Raw genomic sequence first — 7877 nt, 5'->3', positions numbered from 1 at the left:
CAAACAAAGATACGAGCCAGCTAAGAGACATCTTGTAGGAGCTATTGTGGGAGCTAAGTCAGATGATTGATTGATTGATTGATTGATTGATTGATTGATTCTTTCGTTCATTGGTTGATTCATTGATTGATTCATTGATTGATTCATTGATTGATTGATTCATTCATTGATTCATTGAAACTTTATAGATCCCGGGGGTGGGGATATTCAGGCCCCAGCAATATTCATACCACAGAGCGGGTATATAAAAGACACAAAGATGACATGAGCGCAACTCAATAGGCTCCTATAAGGCTGCCACACAACGGCGCCACAAAGAAAGCCAGTAAGTGCGAAAGTTAAAAGCCATCAAAGCAAAGCAACAAGACAAAGGAAAAAAATAACAGCGGCTGTTAGGTTCAGATTCAGCAAAAGGATCAGCAGACAAAACCAGTGAGACAGAATGTTGAGTCTTTTCTCGCGAGGAGTGCATCCAGACTTACAGCAATCCAAAATACACTAAAGGTCTTGTTTACACTCCTCTCTTTTTATTTAGGAATGCCCTACCTACAATGTGAGACTAGCCCCTGATAGGTGGGGGGGAAAGCGTGGGCTTTGTCTCATGAGAGAAGAAACGAGATTCTATGTGAAACTAGAAGTCGCAGACAGGATCCCATGAGAAACGAAAAGTGTGCAAGGACAAAATACAATGGGAAACAAAGTAGTCATGTGAAAAGAGTGCATAGACAAAATGACATGTGCAGACATCAACAACTTTCTTGGAGAAGGTCAGGAAGCTCCAGACAGCATCGTTTGACTTGTTGTGGACTGGGTGATGTCTGCAAGAAGAAACAGCAAGCATTCTGCGCAATAACTTTATTAATAAGTACTCATTAGGGAACGCATGATAACATATATATACAATTTATCTAACAATTCCCCCCTGTCTTATCATAAGTACCCGGAGAACAACCCATCACCCATATGGCCACTTCAAAACGATTTTCAGCCAAGGGATCACATTTCGCAAGAACTAACTTACACTCAGGAGGAAACTGAGTCATAATCGGCAAAGCTAGGGTCAAGAAACAAACCGGACAGGTTTACCACAATAGAGTCGCCGACCGGGTCGTCACTAGAGAAGGAACCCGCGTCGATCGAAAGGTCATCCCTTTGGAGCAATGGGAAAGTCTCAGCTGGTGGAGAGATAGCAGTTGTAATTAGTCTGTTAATTAGGGATCGGAGACAAGGGATGCAACAACATCCACACAAGGTCAAAATGGCAGAGAAAACGGCTATGGAGATGTCATGTAACATGGGGGTAGAGATGGTGCAAATGGTAGAATATGGATTGTTCACAGGAATAAATTGGCAGAGCTGAAATTCCAAATTTGTCCAAAAGATGGCGCCAGACCAAAACGTGAGACCAAAAGAGGGGCCAGAATAAGCTGAACCGGTTAAAATAGATATAAAAAAGGAACACGGTGTCAGAGTGTGAGTCACGCATGGAAGCACAAATGTGATTTTTATTTATTTTTTTATTTCCTTGCTTGGCTAAAAATTTATTCTGTAACCGCTTTAAGCAATATTATTTGTCAATTCGATCAAGAGACCCGTCACTATGAGAATAGGGGCGTGACATAAATTGTTTGGAGAAGCACAAATGTGATTTTTATTTTTTTATTTCTTTGCTTGGCTAAAAATGTATTCTGTAACCGCTTTAAGCAATATTATTTGTCAATTCGATCAAGAAACCCGTCACTATGAGAATAGTGGCGTGACTTAAATTGTTTAGAAAAGTAGGTCAAGGGTTTGGATTTTTATTTCAGAGTTAATTGAAGCGTAACTTTAAAAAGTTATTTTCATGTAACAGAAAGAGAAGAAAAGGGGAAGTGAAAGGTTTTACCACTAGCTGTGCATTTGGTGGAAAGTACTGCGTGGTCAGGGCGGAAACAGCTGCTGAAGGCCACAGATAACCAAGCGTGGGGAAACTGGCCAGTTCCCTCTATGGGCGTGGGAAAACTGGCCAGTTCCCTCTATAGGCGTGAGAAAGCTTGCCAGTCCCTTCTATATGCGTGGGAAAACTGGGCAGTCTTACCCTATAGGGAAAGTACAGGAGAAAAGAAAGGGGATGGGGGGGACGGAGAGGTCTATAAAAGGTCCTGCAGGAGCAGCTTCAGGGCTTTTTCCCCCAAAAGAGCGCTCATACGTGAAGAGGCCCGGAGGAGTTTCAAGATTTTTTTTCCAAAGTCCCAAAGATCTTTGTGTGAGACGCAGGATCGCTGGACTGAAATTAACTTGGATTTACTCCCAAAAATTGGACTGGACAACTTTAAACGAGGAATTAGGTGAGGATGACCGTTTTTATGTATTTTAGCGAGAGGGGGGAATAGTCATCGGGCCGCCGGCTTCCTCGTGGCCAGCCTGTTTCTCTAATTTGGATTTTAGAAGCAAGATCGAACTGATCACTCGACTTTGCTTCCACCAAAAATAGCACGCAGCTGTTATTTACCTCTTCCCTTTTTTATGAACTGTGTTTTGCAATCGAATTGTTCTGGGATTGAATGATTTTATTAACACGGGTATCAGTGAGTGAAATTGTTCAGTTTCTGGAGTAATTGAGATTTGTAATTCTATTCCATGTTTCTACAATAAATGTGTTTTGTATATTACTTACTTCGTTGTGCGCGGATTTGTACTGAATATGCAACCGAAGGCTCAGGCCCGCTTCCCCTTTTAGACGGGCCGCGTAAAAAGGAACTCCGAACAAGTTAGAGACTTAAATAAGTTCCGTAGTTATCTGAGCCACAAGTGAATTTCGATCCGTTCGAAAGTTGTTTCGTCTGAATAAATTAAAGGAAGTGTTTAAATCAGATTATTGGTTTTGTGTAGAACGGAAAGTTATTTAACTATTTGAAAGGCTCAGGCCCGCTTCCCCTTTTAGACGGGCCGCGTAAAAAGTAACTCCGAGCAAGTTAGAGGATTAAATAACTTTCGGAAGAGTGGATTTCGTTAAAAGTAAATTCGGTTGAAAATTCATTTTTTTTTTTTAAATAACATAACGACGACGGTTAAAATAAATCATTGGAGTTGGAGGAGGATAAAAGTATTTCGATTGTCCGTCGGGCGCGGCCCAGTTCCTAAATTTGTCGGACCGCGTCAAAAAGTTAAACGGGACACGATCAAAAAATAGACTTGCCTTCTAAAGTAATTATTGGGCAAATCTAAATAGAGCACGACATTTTTATCCGGTTTAAGAAAGTTGTTATTCTTTTTAAAGCAATTAAGAGGGGTGAAGAACTCCGACGGTTAAGTGCTAGATCTACGTGTACGAAGTTAGAATTAATCATATAAAGTGCATTAATTTTCTTCTTAAATGCTATTATTGTCACACTTTTATTAATTCGATTCTCTTTCGAATAAAAAAGTTGGTCGGCTCGCTGCATGAGCGACCAAGTGGAACGGACCCGTATCAACATTTACTTCGGCAAAACTAGTGCTTGGGTGCACTATACAAACGAATCCCTGAGGTCTTAACAAAGACATCTAAAAAATATCCGTAACGAATAAGAACTTCAAACATTAGCGGGGAGCCATCAATACGATGCGGTCACTTCGAAGTCCTGCCTCGAATTGAGTTACTCGGCACGAGCTTCGGGTGACTTGAGAGGGATTGGCGTCGTACAGAAATTAGATTGATTCCGGTGGAGTTAATTTAACTCGGGTGGTTAGATTACGGACGACTCTCCGAACCCGGCTAAAACAAACCCGTTACCGGGAAGCCGGGGGCACCTTAATCCGAGAGGTGCGTTTGACATTTTGGCGCCCAACGAGTAGGAGGGGGGTTGTGATTAAAAGTTTAGAAAAAAAATAAAAATAAGACAATAGAAGAACATTTATTTTTTTGTTTTGCTCACAGCTCCAAAACGAACCTGTGTGGAGTTTTTCAGTTTTTTCTTCCCAGAAACTGTCTTAATTCCGCTCACTGATACAAATAAATGTCAGAACGGCCTTGAGTGACATAAGTACAGTCTCTTTAAGGAATAGAGTTTCCTAGAAAAGAACCTTGATAGCACGGGAGGATTAGAACTGTATTGTGTCATGGTAAACGGTGACCGTCACCCCTCAGCACATTACTTTAAGCATGAGTAAGGAGGAGATCCTTCACAGCTTGTACTTGTATGGGGTGCTGAAAGTAATGTTTGTAGTATACGCAGAGTATGCGGCAGAACTTGCAAAAGAAAGCGGGGCCGGTACATGGGCACGGATATTGGGTATAAATAAAGAAGATGAACCAGTCGACGAGGAGCCTGCAAATGTTTTAGATTTCATGCCAAAACCAAGGCCAAAGAGAAGGCAACCAATTAGGAGACCGACTGAAGAGAGGCCTTTTTATTTTGAAAGATAAAAAGAGAAGACTTGTCTCCCCTCTTCCTTTTCCTTTTTCTTTCTCAATTTAACTTTATAATAAACCTTCATTTCTCCCTTGCAAGATTTCGTTGTTCCTGGACACATTGTGTGGATTACAATTTTTTTTTTTTGTTGTTCCCGGACACCTGTGTGGATTACAAATTTTTTGTTCCCGAACACCTGTGTGGATTACAATTTTTTTGTTCCCGGACACTTGTGTGGATTACAAATTTTTTGTTCCCGGACACCTGTGTGGATTACAAATTTTTTGTTCCCGGACACCTGTGTGGATTACAATTTTTTTTCCCGGACACCTGTGTGGATTACAAATTCTCTTGTTCCCGGACACCTGTGTGGATTACAATTTTTTTGTTCCCGGACACTTGTGTGGATTACAAATTTTTTGTTCCCGGACACCTGTGTGGATTACAAATTTTTTTTTTTGTTGTTCCCGGACACCTGTGTGGATTACAAATTTTTTGTTCCCGGACACTTGTGTGGATTACAAATTTTTTTCCCGGACACCTGTGTGGATTACAAATTCTCTTGTTCCCGGACACCTGTGTGGATTACAATTTTTTTGTTCCCGGATGTTAGAGATTTGCTCACTCCAACTTATTTTGCAAGAACCAAACAGGAGACAAGCAAGTTCTTTTAGACACCTGCAGGTGGAGAGTCCATTCGTCGCTGTCTGAACAGCGATTATCGAATGAAGTCTGAAAAGTCTCCTTCCTGCAAGGGCATATTTATTAGGAGGAATAGAGTGGGGGTGAGAGTGGACAGGTTTGGTGAACCCCCGGCCTCTGGTAAGATCAGAGCAGGGGGTGTTTTACGATGTTGTGGGAAACAGAACAACTTTGATTGCTTCCTCTGCAGCTGGTCACTCAAGCAGAGGAAGCAACCACTTTACTTTACTACGTTGTGAGAGCAAGACAAGATTGGTTAATCATTATAATCTACATTCCAACATAATCCTACGATAAAGATAACCTGGAAAACCCTAACACCGGACACCTGTGTGGATTACAAATTTTTTGTTCCCGGACACCTGTGTGGATTACAAATTTTTTGTTCCCGAACACCTGTGTGGATTACAAATTTTTTGTTCCCGGACACTTGTGTGGATTACAATTTTTTTGTTCCCGGACACCTGTGTGGATTACAATTTTTTTTTTTTTTTGTTCCCGGACACCTGTGTGGATTACAAATTTTTTGTTCCCGGACACCTGTGTGGATTACAATTTTTTTTCCCGGACACCTGTGTGGATTACAAATTCTCTTGTTCCCGGACACCTGTGTGGATTACAAATTTTTTGTTCCCGGACACCTGTGTGGATTACAAATTCTCTTGTTCCCGGACACCAGTGTGGATTACAAAGATTTTTGTTCCCGGACGCATCAGAGGATTACAGATTTTTGACCGCTGAACTCACAAAAGGATTTTTCTTCTTTCTGCCCTTTTCTCTTTTTGTTTTTTTTTCCTGCTGTTGAAGACTACAATAAAGGCTGACCAGGAGTAGTAACTGTACTTACTCTCCAGGCAGAAGAAAAACAGCCAAGATAATTCTTCTAAGGCTTGTATGGTACATGATTCTTAACTGTTGGAGACCTTCTGTGACTTACAGGTTCCCAAGAATTGAAAGGCTGAGTGGCTTCGGGCTGATGATTAGTCGTCATTTCTTGTTCGCTACAATAACGTTTGAATTAGAATTTGCAATTGAATGTACCCTTGTTAGAATTTCCTGTCAGTAGAAAACCTGGTGGGGAAAAAAGAAAAAGAAAAAGAAGTGCATCCCGCCGTTGAGAGCATCAATAAGCGAGGCAAAAGTTCTCATATTGGTGTTCTGAGTAGAGGCGACGCAAAGGGTGCCGCTGAGTAACTAAGAGCTGAATCGACCCTGTTCCGAGTGCACACGGAAAGGCTTCGAAAGGAGACAGCTCGACCCTACAACTAGAGAAACTGCTATTCATTGAAAAGATGGCTAGCGGTGGAAGGAGATCGGATCCCGAACCTGGAAATCCTATGAAAGGAACCGGAAAGGAGGGGTCTAATCCAGACTCTCCAAGACGACATGAAGAACCAGCATGTGTAATATTGTATGGAGGAGGCTTAGAGAAGTGGCCTCAGAAATGGACTGAGTACATAGTGGGATCAAACCCGTCGATAGAGGCGGGATGCCTCTCGACGCGGATGAAAGAAGCCATCGAAAGGGATGGAAGATTTTTTGCCGAGCAACCAAGAGAAGATGGACTATCAATAATAGTGTCAGCCCACCCTGAAAGGGGCTACACTCGAAGAGAAGCACCTGACTGGTGTGAATGGGGGGCAAAAATGGTGGAGGAATGTAATATGAGAAAATTAATAAGCACAAGTACAGATTTGGACTCAATAGTGAAAATGCTGACCAACGAAGCTGGCATCGAGAGCGAGCTTGCAACCCCATTACCTGGAGAAGTGAAGGCAGTGCCTCGCTATTACGAGTGCCTGCAGCACCTGGCGAAGATGAGAAGTATTTTGGAGAAAAAGACTGATCAACCGGTATTCTCCAGTGAAGAAGAAGAGGAAGTGCCTAACGGAGAAGAAGGACTGGGCACTAGCAAGGACACAGAGGAGGTGTGGGAGGCCAAGGACACCAGGCGCGGAGGCGCCCTTGCACCGAAGCTTAATCTCCTCTTTAGAAAAGACCCCCTACCGTCTTTTCCGGAAGAATCAACCAAGAAAGTGATTGTGGGTAATGGAGTGTGGATGTGCCAGTTTGTCGGAGATATTTGGTCACTGACAGGAGACGCCCTCATTGTTTTCACCAACGACAAATTCCGTGCATGGAACCAGACCTTTGATTCACGACTGAGATTGATGGCCGGTGAAAAATATATTGAGGACCTACAGGATGCAAGACGACAAATGGAGCATGACCCGGAGGATCTTACTTTCATCTTCACAAGTGGGGGAAGATCAAAATACCACATGATAATACATGCCGTCGTGCAAAAGTGGAGGGCAGACCTGGACCAGCAGGACTATCTGAAGATGATGACAAGAATTCTGGAGAAAGCGGTGGATGCTGCCATCGAAAGAGGAGCCAGAAGAATAGTTACGGAAGTGAATGGCGTCAGATCTGGACGGATGTCATGGAAAATTGCAGAAACAGCAATTGCAGGGGCTTATAAGCTGCAGATAGCCACCCCGATCACAGCAGTGGAAGGGCTGGAGTTTGTGTTGGCAATATCAACCTCTCAAAGAAGAGAGAGGGAATTAGTAGCTCTGGAAGCCACATATGACCAAGCGCTACTGGTGGCTCGGAAAGAGCAGAATATGGAACAGCAAACACAACAGAAGTTGACAGTCCTGCCCCATCCATCGGTCAAAGCAATTCGAACAGAAGAGGAAAAAGTGGCAGCCTCAAGTTCTACTCCAGTATTGCAAGTGAGGACCGTACGGTCAAGGACACCATCCCCAACAACAGGGGATGAGGACGAGACCGTGG

The sequence above is a fragment of the Syngnathus scovelli genome, chromosome 18 (genome assembly GCF_024217435.2).
Source record: "Syngnathus scovelli strain Florida chromosome 18, RoL_Ssco_1.2, whole genome shotgun sequence".
Lineage (NCBI taxonomy): Eukaryota > Metazoa > Chordata > Actinopteri > Syngnathiformes > Syngnathidae > Syngnathus > Syngnathus scovelli.
Note: the sequence above shows the minus strand (reverse complement) of the source record.